Source organism: Chaetodon auriga, chromosome 18 (assembly GCF_051107435.1).
Source record: "Chaetodon auriga isolate fChaAug3 chromosome 18, fChaAug3.hap1, whole genome shotgun sequence".
Taxonomy (NCBI): domain Eukaryota; kingdom Metazoa; phylum Chordata; class Actinopteri; order Chaetodontiformes; family Chaetodontidae; genus Chaetodon; species Chaetodon auriga.
In genome coordinates, this window is record NC_135091.1 from 22,297,325 (window position 1) to 22,313,253 (window position 15,929).

Here is a 15,929-nt window from a genome sequence, read left to right on the forward strand (position 1 = left end):
CGGTTTGGACCAGAGTGAAAACAAATGTGTAGGAGATGAAAAATAAAACCATGTATCTAATCAGTTTATACCACCAGTATGTATGACAACACAAACTATAAGACAGCACCAAATATTAAATTAAATGCTAAATTGGTGGACTGACAAGTTTGTGTATGGAGGGTCTTATATGCTGTATATGCTGCACATTTTTTGAGTGTATGTTTTGTTATTTATTTGTTTATTTTATCAAGTAACTGGACTTTTATTTCTTGTTGCAGTTGTCCTATGAGGTGCAAATTTTGTGATTTTGCCTGCACAAACCAAGAGGGTCTCTTCAAGCACTATCGTCTGAAGCACAGAGAAGGAGCTAACAGGCCCTGTATTTACAGCGACTGTGTGTGCACTTTCAGGACCCACGGGACACTGACAACACATCTTACAAGACCACATTGCAGGACAAGGAGAAGAGAGGAGACGTGCACTTTTTTTTTTGTGAGTCTTGTGAATTCAGAGAAAATTGCACTCAACGCACATTTTTCATCCATCTTGCATATCATTTAAGAAATAGACAGACTGTGCATTGCCCTTTTTGCACTGATAAACAATTTGCTTTTAAGTATGTAGTTTAAAAAAAATATATTACAAGGCCTCGAAGAAGCATGAGGCCCTGTGTAGCCACATCACTTGAACACCCCTTCTAACAGTTTTAAGTGCATGACATCCTAGGTAGCGGCTGGGTAACACCTTCATACTGCTGTTTATTGTACTTACTATCTTGTGCAAACTGTGTGTTCTTGTGTGTATGGAATGCAAGTTGTCGATGCAGTGCAATGGAAACAACTTCAATTAAACCATTAAAACATTGTAATGTTGTTAGGCATTTTTTTCAACTGGTGCAGTTTATTACCAATTCATGCCAAGCTGTGATGACAAATGATTCCACTGCAGCTTCACAGCAGGGGACAGTCATGCTGAGTCGCACTTTTGTGGTCCTGCCCAGTAACAGATTTGACAACCCATGGCTGTTTCCTCCCTCAACCGAAAGCTGTGTCTTATGCTGACTGCCTCAAAATAAGTGGCTGTGTTGGTGAGCAGAGAGAAAGCTCTATTTAAACTCTCTATGTGCAGCTCTCAGTAATTTTGTAGCTTCTATCTGAATCAACCTGATCTAGTGTTCAATTCCTATTACTATAGGATATCAGCCTTATTTTACTGTTTACTGATCACTTTCAGTTATGTTAAGTTGCTGCTGGTGCATCACATGTGGAAGGCTTTTATTGTGAAGCAGCTATAGGAAATGTAATGCTATAATAATAGGAATATGACCAATAATAATTGCAATGGCCATAAAGTAGGGCCACGGCAATAGGCACAACCATGATCCACAATCCAGGAACAGCCATAATTCTTGGGAATCAACAAGGTGAGGCATGAACATATTTGGTGCTATTTGGTCCGTTTTAAATATTGCAGGGAGAAATACTTCAAGTCACAATGAACTGTGAGATGAACAGCTGCAGGTGACAAGCTTCTATTGCAGTTTGTGTGAAACAGTGTCCCTCCAACATATAACTGAGGTAAACAATACCTGTGACCATGCCATGCTGTGCATTGGAGGACAATGGCATCATACCATTTGACTTGAATGGTAGCACACCTCTTTGGCCCTGCTCTACTTATCAGTAACAAATTTACTGTTGCATATTAAATAAGCTAAAAATTTTATGCATGATGTATGACAGTGATTGCTTCAAGTCTGCTGATTTTAGATTTGATTACTGCAGCCCAGGTAATATGCTTTATTTGTATATATATACTCGCAATTGCCTACAACCTTTTAGTGTGGTGTACGTGTTTTTGCTCATATTTAGCCCAGGCTACTTTATATGATTCTCTTCTCCATGGTCTTGACTAGCTATTTGACAAGTCTTTATGTTCGATGTTAAAATCACACGCATGCATGTAGGTCGTGCCTTAAATTTCCCTCGGAGATGAATAAAGCATAATCTATTTATCAGTGTAGCCCATTATTGTTTGCCATTAATTGTCTGATCTGTGATGAAATCACGTGTTATTTAATTTTGCGACAATTGTTGAAAAAAAACAGTGGCCCACAATCCTGGCTACGCCACTGCTGGAGTACTTTTCTTTAACTGTTTATGTTGAGATGAAAGAAAGAGCATAATGTTAAGGTTCAAAGGAAACAGGACAAGATTAGACCAGATCAAGGCTCATGCTGGCCTCATGAAAAGAAAATAAGGGCAACTGCCTTTGGTGGATTCTTGGAACTGATACTTGAATGAAACTAGAACTTGATTACACCTATTGGAGAACGACGCATTTTTTTCATATCTAAATAACTTTGCTGTCTGATTACAATGCACACTGCATCATCTAGATACTGATGTCTTCAACAGGTGCCAAACACAAGCCTAACAGATGTGGTGATTCAATCAGTCTACCTCTGTTATCTTCTACTCTCATGAGACTTTAAAGACTTTCAGACAGTCTACTACTCCTTTTAGTACATGGTACCCTTTTCATGTATTAGAAATCAATTTAACAATAATATAAATTAAGTAACATATTTATCATATTTAGTACAATATCTAGCACTTTAAGTAACATGTCTAGCATATCAGTTGCATTTTACTGCTGTAGATGTTTAATGCTAAGCTAATTTTATCTATTTTGTATACTTTTTTTGCCACATTAAATGACCTGCAAACACACTGCTCAAAAACATTAAGGGAACACTTTATGATCACAGTATAACACCAAGTCAGTTAAACTTCAGGGATATCAATTGGTCCATTTAGGAAGCGCAAGTTATTGTGACTCAATTACACCTGCTTTGGTGCAAATGAAAATGACAAAATTTGCAATGGAGAGGAAAAAAGGAATTCAACACCCAAAAAGGGAATGGTTTTGTTGGGATCCTGCTTACCTGTCTCTCCTAGTGTGTCTCCTTGCCCTTTTTCCTAGTGTTTGTTGTCTGTCTGTTCTCCCCTGTCTATGTAGCTGGGCGTTTCCATGCTCCCAGTCAGCTCCGCCCCTTCAGGGGCTCACCTGAGAGGCATTGTTCCGATTGGCGCAGTATTTGAGGAGAGAGCCCTCTCCTACCTGTGCCGGATTATTCCTTATCCTTCCATGATGGTGTCTGGTCTATATAGCGTGAGTACTACGTCTCTTTTCCTCCTCTCCTCCAGAGTCTCAGCTAATGTTCCATGGTATAGAATTACCACTTACAGAGTGCTTCTTTGTTTCAGTGCCTACCTGCTGCTTCCACGCATGCCTAGTCTTCAAACTCGCCTCATCGGAGCTCCTTTTGTTATTTCCACTCCTTTTGAGTGCGCCTTTAGTTTTGTTGTTATCCACTCGTACGAGTGCACTTTTTGTTATTCCTTCTTGTTAATAAATCATTGGGTTTTTTTTCATAAGTCCTGTGTCCAGGTCTACATCCTTGGGTCCAAACAAATTTAGTGGCAGAAGCCTAACAGGTTTTGCATGTGGTGGCTACAGACAATTGCTCTCTCCTTATCCTTCCTGACTGATTCCTCTCTAGTTTTGAGTTCTGTTAGTGTCCTTGTCATTACTGGTATTATGAGGTGGTACCTGCAGCCCGGTCGGGGTGCACAGGTAGTCCAGCTCCTCCAGGATGGTACATGCATAGGTGTGGTTGGAAGAAGGTTTGCTGTGTCTCCCAGCACAGTCTCAAGAGCATGGAGGAGATACCAGGAGACCAGCCGTTGCACAGGAAAAGCTGGCCAGGGCCGTAAAAGGGCATCAACCCAGCAACAGAACCGGTATCTGCTCCATTGTGCAAGGAGGAACAGGAGGAGCACTGCCAGAGCCCTACAATGACCTCCAGCGGGCTACTGGTGTGCATGTTTCTGACCAAACTGTCAGAAATAGACTCCATGAGGGTGACATGAGGGCCTGACGTCCTCTAGTGGGAGCTGTGCTCACAGCAGAGCACCGTGCAACTCGACTGACATTCGCCAGAGAACACCAGAACTGGCAGGTCCACCACTGGCGCCCTATTCTCTTCATAGATGAGAGCAGGTTCACACTGAGTACATATGACAGGTGTCAGTGAGTCCAGAGATGCTATGTTGAATGTTATGCTGCCTGTAACATCATCCAGCATGACCGGTTTGGCAGTGGGTCAGTGATGGTCTGTGGAGGCATGTCCTTGGAGGGTCGCACAGACCTCCATGTCATAGCCAATAGTACCGGGACTGCTGTCAGGTGCTGGAATGAAATCCTAGGAGCAATTGTCAGACCTTACACTGTTGCAGTGGGCCCTGGGATCCTCCTGGTGCAGGACAATGCCCAGCCTCATATGGCCAGAGTGTGTAGGCAGTTCCTGGATAATGAAGGCATTGATGCCATTGACTAGCCTTCATGTTCCCCTGACCTAAATCCAATTGAGCACCTATGGGACATTATGTATTGGTACATCCAATGCCGGCAAGTACCACCACAGACTGTCCAGGAGCTTACCGATGCCCTGATCCAGGTCTGGGAGGAGATCCCCCAGGACTTGAATAATTTGTTCATCATGATCCGATGTGTGACTTAAGAGTTCCCTTAATATTTTTGAACAGTGTATGTTCCTTTTATTTACTTTTCATGTCCTGCAGAGATGTTCACAAGTCCAAGTCAAGTCTCAAGTCTTTGGTCACGAGTCCAAGTCAAGTCTCAAGTCTTTGTAGCATGAGACTTGGTCAAGTCTCAAGTCTGTGGTCACGAGTTCAAGTCAAGTCTCAAGTCTCTAAAAAATAAATCTCTCATGTCTCTTCTTGTTTTAATGAGCCTTCTATCATCCGCTGCTATTCGGTCTACTAAGAATACTGCACAGCTATATCTAAGAAATTCAAAGCATCTACTGTATTATTATCTCTCCTTTATCTATTAACATAAAGTATCAGTACTGATTAGTTGTTTGTTATATGATCACTTTAAACAGGGTACTGCAATGCAATATGAAGAAAACACACAATGAATGATTTCCTTTAAAGGAAACTGTATTCTTCCAGCATGAACATACAGTTAGAATATATCTTGCCCCCTATTGTGCAGGCTCAGTCAGACCATAATAAGAACAAAAATATAGAAAATGTTACACCTCACCCAGTCAAAGGCATTGTAGGCATTGTAGGAACATAGATGAATAACGTTACCCAATAAACGTCATGTTAACGCCGCTCCGTGCAAGTAAGTATGACAAGCAAACTAACATTCACTCATCTATTCAAATATTCAGTTACAAAGCTGGTAGCAAGCTAAGTTAAACATAGCTGATGCTGAGCTAAACATGTTTGCTAGCCGTCCATATGCGCTAATGTGACAGACCTATCTGGGTGAGTTTTCAGGTGCCTGATAAAACTTGATGTGGTTGATCCAGCGTCCTTAATCTTGGTACCACAGACTTTGCAGTCAGCGCTTCTTTTGTTGGTGCCGTCTTGTTTGAAGTTTTTATAACCAGACATAATTACAAAGCATACAGCAGCAGCTGCCGGTGTGTCGGTCGCCGTAGTGTCATCTGAGGTACTAATGCGTGGGGCCGCGAGCCGCGCACCCGATGCGTAATATATTTACCATGGTTACCATGTCAAAAAGGAGGGAATGACATCAAGCTTGTCAGACGTTTCAGAGTTTCCCCAATCCTAATATGCCAAAAAAAAGAAAAGAAAAGAAAAAAGAAAACACAATGATTGTTCACGAGTCCCAAAACACAAGTCCGAGTCAAGTCTGAAGTCTTTTGAGCACGAGTCCAAGTCAAGTCTGACGTCTCTCTGTGTGCGACTTAAGTGCGACTCGAGTCCGAGTCGCAAACTCAAGTCCCCATCTCTGATGTCCTGTAACCTCCCACCAAATGCCTGACAGAGTTTGCACACTCAACTGCATATTCAGATGTCATAACAGGCTTTTGTTCTTGGAGAATAGGAAAATGCAAAGTGTTACTCCTTTCTAGTTGCACTTGTAACTGTAATGCTTGAGATTGGCCTTTTTCTATACTGTGAGCATGTTCACACAATCTAACTTAGGGCACATTGGAATGCCTTTATTTCGACAACAAAATAAAAAAAAGTTGGGAAGCAGAACACTCTGTATCTGCTTTTGTTTTCAAAGTTGCCATGATGCATTGATGTGATATCAACTGCTCCTTGTGTGTTGCGACCAGGAACCACTCAGAAGAGTATGTTAATCTCCTATTTTATGTTATTTTCTTCATCACTAAAAAAGTTGCTTTTTTTATATTTATGTATGCCACGCAGGCTGGATCAAATGGTCTTGCGGGCCATATGCAGCCCAGAGGCGAGAGGTTCCCCACCCCTTGGTTAAGTAAAGATGCTCCACTTTGTCTTTCACCTCCTCGATGAAGCCAGGCTGGTGTCCTTTTCTTTGTTGTCTCTTGTTGTATGGATTCAGATGCTAACTAGACACTTGTTTTAGCCTTCTTCTAGTACTATAGCTCTGTTGGACCAGTCGAGGGAATGTCATTGCTGGGGTACCTACTAAGTGCACCTCACATCTGTAGATGTTTTGTTTTTACAGATCTGCTGCAGTACAAATTAGACAGAATTATGTTAAAAAAAATAGAAGGGAAGTTCTAAATGTCAAGACACCATCATGTTTGTGAAATTAAAATGTGTGTTTACAGAGTAAATTATGCATATTTGCAAATCACTCCGTTGATATGACCACACAACACAAAAAATTGCATGTTTATGGATAGTGAAATGTTTACCAATTATGGTGCACATTTGTGGATTGTCATCGTGGGTTTAATTAATTAGGCTATGCTAAACACCTTGGTGGCAATTTCAAGTAGAAGCCTTGGGTGTGTCAGTGTGTGTGACAATGTAACAGACAGGATTTTTCCAACTTTATGATCATTTTTGAGAGTGTAATTAATAGTGATGTTGTTATGTCAATGTATCACATTGACAGGCATTTCTAATACTTTTTTTCGTATCATGTATGTATATACAGCACAATTAACAGGATTGGTGTAGTTAAGTTTAGTTAAGTATCATATAGTTTAAAACAACGTAACAGTTCATTGGAAGAACTAAGCTCAGATAAAGCTCATCCCAATGTCACAAAAATTTCTCACTGAAAATCAGGTGAAGCCATTTGATGTGCTGCTGATCAAGTTAAAATGCAGTAGCTCTTGATGAATTGGATGAATTTGTTTTGCTTCATGCCATTCAGTCTTTTTTTTAACAATGAATGAAGACTATTAATTCACTGAAGAAAGTTTCTATAATGTATCTGCCATCTAGGAGTTAACACTTCAGCTGTGCAGGTCCATGAAAAAACACCAGGTAGTCTTGCTGAAGTTGTGCAACCATCAGCAACAAAGGCACTGTGGGACTTTTATTTTGGATGTGCCTGGGAAAACATTAAAAGCACACTGAGAAGCCCAACCTCCACACTGCCTCTTTTAAGCCCCACTTTGAGAGAATGTGCCAAAGTTGGAATGAAAAGCTTGTTTTGCCTCTTCCACTGAACAGCAAAGCACCCAGAAACCCCTCCAAGGTCTCCTCTCAATCCTCAATCTCTGTTTAATGAAAAGGCAATATGCTTTGAAAACTGCTTGGACCTATTTCGCTTAGAACATAATGCTTTTATTTATTTAAGATGCTGAGGGAAAGGTCTAGAGCAGACCCACATCTACACATCCAGTGGTTCTGGTAGCTGGCAAATGCCATGGTTCTCCAGGACCACTCTTAGAAATAACATCATTGCCCTTCAAATTTTTCATGAAAAGTTGGTTCATCCATGAGTGTGACCACTGGAGACAAATTTCAGCACAGATACTGATGTTTTTGTTTTTGTTGTAATCTTGTTTCCAACTAATCAAGTGATTGAATGACTGAAGCTACATCCAGTCTAGTTTTAGTTTGATAATTCCTGGATTGTGTTGTGGTCTGGATGGGTGGAAACAACGACTTTTCGACACAATGACACAGACACTCATGTTTGCTTCCTAATCTTATCAATCATCAGGTTTCCTCATTGATCATGAGGCAAATACTGAAATAGTGCATGTACAGTGCCTGACAAAAGTATTCACCCCCCTTGGCTTTTCACCTATTTTGTTATATTACAACGTGTAATTTAAATGTTTTTTTTAATCTGAATTTTATGTCATGGATCTGCATAAAAGAGTCCAAGTTTGTGAAGTGAATTGAGAATATATAGTTATGGGAATATAACTATATATATATATATATATATATATATACATATATATATATATATATATATATATATATATATATATATATATATATATATATAAGATGAGACTAAAATTGAACTTTTCAGCCACCAAGGAAAACGCTATATCTGGCACAAACCCAACACATCCCATCACCCCAAGAACACCATCCCCACAGTGAAACATGGTGGTGGCAGAATCATGCTGTGGAGATATTTTTCAGCAGCAGGGACTGGGAAACTGAGTCAAGGGAAAGATGGATGGTGCTAAATACAGAGATATTCTTGAGCAAAACCTGTTTCGGTCTGCCTATGATTCGAGACTGGAACAGAGGTTCACCTTCCAGCAGGACAATGACCCGAAGCATACTGCTAAAGCAACACTCAAGTGGTTTAAGGGGACACATTTAAATGTATTGGAATGGCCTAGTCAAAGTCCAGACCTCAATCCAATTGAGAATCTGTGGTCAGACTTGAAGATTGCTGTTCACAAGCGAAAACTATCCAATATGAAGGAGCTGGAGCAGTTTGTCTTGAGGAATGGGCAAAATCCCAGTGGCAAGATGTGGCAAGCTCATAGAGACTTATCCAAAGATACTTGCAGCTGTAGTTGCTGCAAAAAGTGGCTCTACAAAGTACTGACTTTGGGGGTGAATAGTTATGCACGCTGAAGTTGACTGTTATTTTGTCCTATTTGTTGTTTGCTTCACAATAAAAAAAATCACATCTACAAAGTTGTAGGCATGTTCTGTAAATGACGCGAACTCTCAAAAAATCCATTTTAATTCCAGGTTGTGAGGCAACAAAACATGAAAAATGCCAAGGGGGTGAATACTTTTGCAAGTCACTGTACGTGAATGGTCATGTGATATGCTTTTTCAGGTGTGTTAGTCTGGATGGAGATTATTTCTGATACAGTGCTAAAACATTTGTCTGGATGGAGAACATTTTCATTTTAAAAAGCTGTTTTAAGATGAAACAGCATGATGCATTCTCAAATATAACTATAAAATTGTTTAATTTAATATTTATATTTATATTTTAGCTGTTTTTAATCCTTGTGTTTTGTTGAAATTGGCTTCATTTGTTGTATTTGGTCACACTGGCCCCACCCAACCACTGTATGCATAAAAATTATACCAAACAATAATTTGAAAACCAATTCATTTTTTCCTGTCAAACCCAAAATGTAGAGAAGTATTGAAGTGATAACCCTCCCTTTGCCAAAAATAAGTTTACACATTGATTGTTGAAGGTGATGTTACACTTACTGGGTAAATTAGAAAGATCTAACTCTCTGTCTGACCTCTTATGAACAAACTGTTATAAAACTCCGATATCAGAAATCTAAACTGACTCATTTGGCAAGAGTTGCTGTATTAAAAGTATGCACAACATGAATCTAAGCTAAGCAGATGAAAACCCATATTATTTAATCACATGACCAATGTGGTCTCAAAGCCAAACAGCAAAAAATGCCAAATAATCAGTAGAGAAATTCAGAAAGGTGTCATCAGTTCAAAATCATATTTGTAAGAAATTCTCATAAAATGGAGAGTCGTCAATAACTTGCAATAATGGATGCAAAACAGAGGCAAACTGCAAATTCATGTGATAATTCTTTGCCAGTTTATTGACTGACCCCTTTAACATTGTTGCATTGTTTTCACACCATTTGATACACTATTATAGAAATATCAATTATAGCTGCTTTAAATATCAAATAAAAACAGGTTGAATAGGGTTTTTGACTTAATAAAGAGAGCCTGCAGATGATAAGAACACCATTTCCTAAAAATTAAATCAAACTTATTTGACTCGTTTATGTGTTGTTAGTTCAATTTCACCCAAACTACAGTTTAAGTAAGGGTATGGAGGTCAGGATCATGGATGGGTTTGACTTCAATGAGACCAGACTTAAATGACAGTTAACTTCTGCTTCTTGTAAAACTAACCACCGTAGCCTTGCAAAAAACAAAAACAAAAAAAAGTACAGAACACTGTTGAAAAAAATTACTGACTAACTTTGTAACTGAACATATTTTGGGGTTTTGACCAGTATCGACCAAAATTGACCAGTATCTGTCTTCATGTCTAGTGAAAAGGATAGGTCTGACAGATATTTTACACAATGAAGAACAACAAAATGTAAGTTGTAACTAATAATTATAATATAATTTGTTATAGGTTTGCTCACAGCATTCCTTACTGTAAACGATGAGTAAAACTGGCCTGTATTGCTTCCTGTAATTTATGTGGTGGATAAAAATGGCTGATTGGTCCTTTATTTTGGCTGAACGGTCCAACAGGGTGGGTGCTGGCAACATCTTTCATGCATCTTGGTTGTATCTTCACCTAGATTTTATGTGGTTGTGCTCTACCTAATCCAGTCACCTAGAACACAGGTTCAACATTTTTTTTTCTTTTTTTTGCACATAGGAGGCCAATAAAGCACAAGGAATTTATCCAAGCCTACAGGCAATCTCACATTTAGCAAAACTCTGTGCTGCTACTCTTAAGAAATCTGCTAGTCGGCCTCTGAGAGTACTACCATTGAAATAGGCTGAGGGATCAGTGAGTTATAAAGTGTTTAGAGAGCAACATCATTATTGGAGAGAGTGAACAAGATAACATGAAATTAGATCTGCTGACAACTCACTGGTGTGTGTCCTCACATGCCCTGGCACTTTGGAAGTGAAAATGTTTCGCATGCACGCACGCACGCATGCACGCACGCACGCACTTTACCTTCGGCTGACTGTAGACGCCAAATTGGTCAGTTTTTTTTAACCCTCAGAAAATGAACTGACATTTACCACATCACCCCCCCCCCCCCCCCCCCCCCCCCCACACACACACACACACACAGACACGCACACAGGAAAACTTATACAATTTGAAGTTAATTCAGAAGTTAGTGTATAAATGGGTAAGAGCTACTCTCTCTCCCACACCGAGGTAGTGCACTTCTTTCTCCCTCTCCCTCTCCCTCCTCTCATTCATAGCTGCTTATAAAGTCCTCCCACTCGAACATGACTGTCAGACTGGCATGCTAATTGAAAACAGCACTTTTCCCCTGCTTCCTGCCTTTTCAGCAGCCTCATATAGACATGGACACACACATGCTCACACAGTATCAAACCTTCTTCGTCAGTCAATACACATACCACATACACCACTACATGAATGTAGTAGATCAAAAGAGCATTGTTGCTGCACAGTGAACCTGTTCTTTATATCTAATGTGATGGTTTAAAATATAGAAACTTAATGTGTTTTCTGCCCCATCATGTGTGCATAAAGTCTGGCCACTGTGTGGTATGGAGACAGGAATCCAGGCATTATACAATGGCTGGATTTGCCAGGATGATATTTCATTCGAAAATACTGAATACATAGGAGTCATACCTGACATGTCTGTCCATCCAAAACACAATGAGGTGATAGACAACTTCTTAACATTGCTTTTGTTTTTCACTTATTTAAGTGGCATGAGTCAGAGTCACAAACCGCAATACTTACTGTGCTAACAGTGCCATACTTGAGTGTTAAATGTTAGTCAGTATGTAGGAATTTCCTTTGAGATATGATTGTACCCAGCTCAGGCAAAAACCTTCCAATAACATTTCCAGAACGTTCCTTGCAGGTTTCTATTTGGCAACTTTCCCATAATGTGCAGAAAGAATGTTGTGCAAATGTTTTTGTTCAACATGCCATTTCCAAAACATTCTAATAACCACATGGAATAACACTTTTTAGGGGTAATTTCTGCAAAGTTCCCTCAAGGCCTTTTTTTGCTGCAAGTTTCTTAGTTATGTGTTTTCACAAAGATTCATGATTTCTTATTATTATTAAAATGTGCAAAAATAATTTTTAACAACCTAATAACACTAATTCCAACAATAAATGGTTTAGTGCGTATGTGTGTTTTACAAGTTTGGACCACCTCATATAAAAGGTGAGAGTCCAGTTCCAAGTTATTCAGGATGACAGACTGACAGGGCATAGGCTGGAGCATGAGGCAAGCACCTGGACACACGAAGACAGGACTCGGGAAGGCAAGAAGCAGACAAGGCAAACATAATCACTATATCAGGTAGATCGCAGGAGTCTCAGTGGTACCACAAAGGTGACCGGATGATTCAACGAATATTGGGTGAAAGGCTGGCATTTTTATATTGTGTCAGCAGATGGGTTTTGATTGAATAACTCGTCAGAGGTGTGCTCAGCAGAGGAGGAGGCCAGACCAGACCTGTCAGCCATACCCTGCAAATAAACACACATGCCCTTCCCGATCAAGATGGCGCCGCAGACGGCTGCATCAGTGTGTTGGTGCGCGTTGTTTTGTTTTGTGTTTTCAAGGGCAGACTGCAGTGTGTCATTCGGTCTGCAGAGAAGGTGATTGGTGATCTCCCATCTCTCCAGGACCTGTACAGAAAAGATTGTGGCTGATCCCTCCCACCCTGGACACAAACTCTTTGAGACACTCCCCACTGGCAGGAGGCTGCGGTCCATCAGGACCAAAACCTCATGCCGCAAGAACAGTTTTTTCTCGTCTGCTGTCAACCTTATCAACAAGGCCCGGAACCCCCCCGACACTCTTCACACTCCACCTCTGCCTCATCTTGTCACATTGACATAGACACAACTCTATGCGTTACATTAACGCTCAGCTTGGACTTCTTTCTAAAAAAACAGACTGTGTTTCCGGAAAAAACAAACAAACAAACAAACAAAAAACAGACTTGTGTATAAAAGTACTCTTATTTTTAGTAGATGTGTCATACACCAACTTCACCACAACAAATTCCTCGTGTGTGTAAAATTGTACTTGGCAATAAAGCTTTTTCTGATTCTGATTCTGATTCTGAAAGACAGACAGGGGATAGACAGACACAAAACAGAGGGGAAGGGAAATACAAAGGCACAATAGGGCAAAAAGGAGGGGAAACTGCAGATCCTGACATTGTTTCAATTTTGAATCAGCTAAAATTTAGATGTAGACTGCCTTTTAGGGGATGGTTGAATCAAAATTTTTCACTAGAGTGTTTCAATATATAATCATCTGAAATGTCGCCACAGACTGACTTTGCAGATGACAGTTCAATTAATATTGATTCAGTGTCAGTTATGGTTGGAAATCCAACATTATTCAACACCAATCATGATCAGAGAAAGCAATTTCTGAAGAAACTGTCATGTGAATACTGGATGTTGAAAAACTTACACTAAATTGCACTTCTAGCTGCTACCAATAGCATATGAAAGATATGGGATCTTTTAGGTTTAAATTAAGCTTCTAGCTTAATGAGCAGATAAGAGATGAAAAGAGTGGATGAAGAAAGAGTGTAAACTGGGATTTGGGAGCTAAACTGCATAGCTGGCATAACTTTGTATGAAGACGTATCTGACAGCATATGAAGATTTGGAAAAGTCGGTAAAAAGGCTAATTAGTGTGAATGGGACCGACAAATTGAATCAATCCCATAGTGCCTAAAAGATGTGGAACAGCAAGTTATTTTAAGCACACCTCAGTCAATGAGTACCTTCATCAATTTTTCAAATGATATATCAGGATCCAGTGACATATTTTGTATGTCAGCAAGCATTCTTATGTTTAAAAGAAAAAGTTTGACACTGGAAAATACGCTTATATGCTTTCTTGGCAAGAGTTAGATAAGTCAATCAATACCACTATCATGTCAGCTTGTTAGCTTGGCATATCGGGAGGAGGGGGAAACACTAGTGTGTCTGTGTGACGTCGTGTGATGTCTATTTAACTGCATTTCCTGTTTATATTTTGTAGTTACTATCTGTGATGTGATTTAGTTGTAGGATGTTATTTTGCATTACACCACAAGATGTCACTGTGTGTATTGTGGGCTCAGAGAAGTGGGGGCTCCTGGGATATGCTATCATCGTTGTGACTAGCGAAGTAGCAACAGTTGTGTAGATATGTTGGCTACTAGCTGTGTTGTAGCTCCTGAATAAAAATGAGCATGAAGTTACATCGAGTGAGTCCGTGATCTTCATGACATGGTGTCAGAAGTGGCTTTCCTGGCCAACTGAGGGAAGAAACGAGTTCGGAGCAGCAGCTGCTGCATGGCAAAGTTTCATGCGCCAGAGTCGTTTGACTTCACCCAGCCATCGGTGTGGCCGACCTGGACACAGCGTTTCTCTCGCTATCGGATTGCTACTAAACTTGACCAAGAAGACGCTGACGTGCAAGTAAATTCTTTGTTATATGCTATGGGGAAAGAGGCAGAGCCCATATTCAGCACGTTCACATTCCGGGAGGTGGATGAGGACCGTTTTGACTATTGTGAAGCAGTAGTCAGAAGGTTTGATGAACATTTCGTGCCGAAGAAGAATACTATACACGAGCACACCTGTTTCCACAGACGCTCGCAGCGACAGGGGGAGAGTGTGGAGGCGTTCGTGAGACATCTTTATGAACTGGCGGAATATTGTGACTTTGGAACTACTAAAGACGAACAAATAAGGGATCGGATCGGCATCCCGCACAGTGACGTGTCACAGAAACTGCAGCTGGAGTCGGACTTAACACTGGAAAAAGCCATCAGCGTTGCTTGACAGTCAGAACTCATTAAAGTGCAAAACGCCTGTGACAGATTGACGGAAAATGAAGTAAGTGCTGTTACAAGCAAATTCAAGAAATGCAAGCCATTTGGAAAGAGATATGGCAAAGATAGCACTAGAACTAATCAACAGTTTAAAGGCGTAGCAAGAACAGATAATGGAAAAGACTGTACAAGGTGTGGCAGAACGCATGATTATGGTGCTTGTCCTGCAACAGGAAAACGCTGCCGTAAATGCAACAAGATCGTACACTTTGAGATAAGGCATAAAACAAAATCTGTAGGAGCTGTGAAAAATACAGATACAGACAGTGATGACGGCAGTGCGTGGTTTTTAGGAGCTGTCACAGAAGAGGACTATCCTGATGATGACAAATGGCAACAAGATCTGAGCATTAATGGGACTACTGTATGATTCAGAATTGACATGGGCGCTGATATAACTGTAATATCAGAAAACACTTACCTGAGCCTACCCTCCCTTGAGAGCTACTAAAGCTGCTTTCACAAGTCCTGGTGGAGAGCTCGTTTGCAAAGGCAAATTTATGACTGACTGTGTAACTAATGGAGTGAAATACACTTGGAAGGCCCATTCACCATGAACCTGCTTGGACGGAAAACTGCAACTAAAATGGGGCTTGTGCACAGAGTGGAGAGACTTGAGACATATGAGGATGTTTTTGGAGACATTGGGCTATTGAACTGTGATCCTGTGAAAATAGTGCTCAAGCCTGATACCCAGCCCTACAGCATCACTACACCACGGTGTGTTCCTTTTTCCATCCTGCCTCAAGTGGAAGAGGAACTAAAACGAATGTAGTCACTTGGCATCATCGAGGAGGTAAAGGAGGCTACTGACTGGTGTGCGCCTGGTGCCTTTGATTAAAAAGAACAAGAAACCAAGAATATGTGTGGACTTAACAAAACTCAACAAAGCAGTGAAATGTGAGAAGTTTATTTTGCCCACACTGGAGGACATTGCACCACAACTCTCGGGCGCCACAGTTGACGCCTCAAGCTGGTTTTGGCAAATACGGCTTGACACGGAAAGCAGAAAACTAACAACTTTCTGTTTCCGGAGGCTTCCGTTTGGAATTACATCTGCCCCGGAAA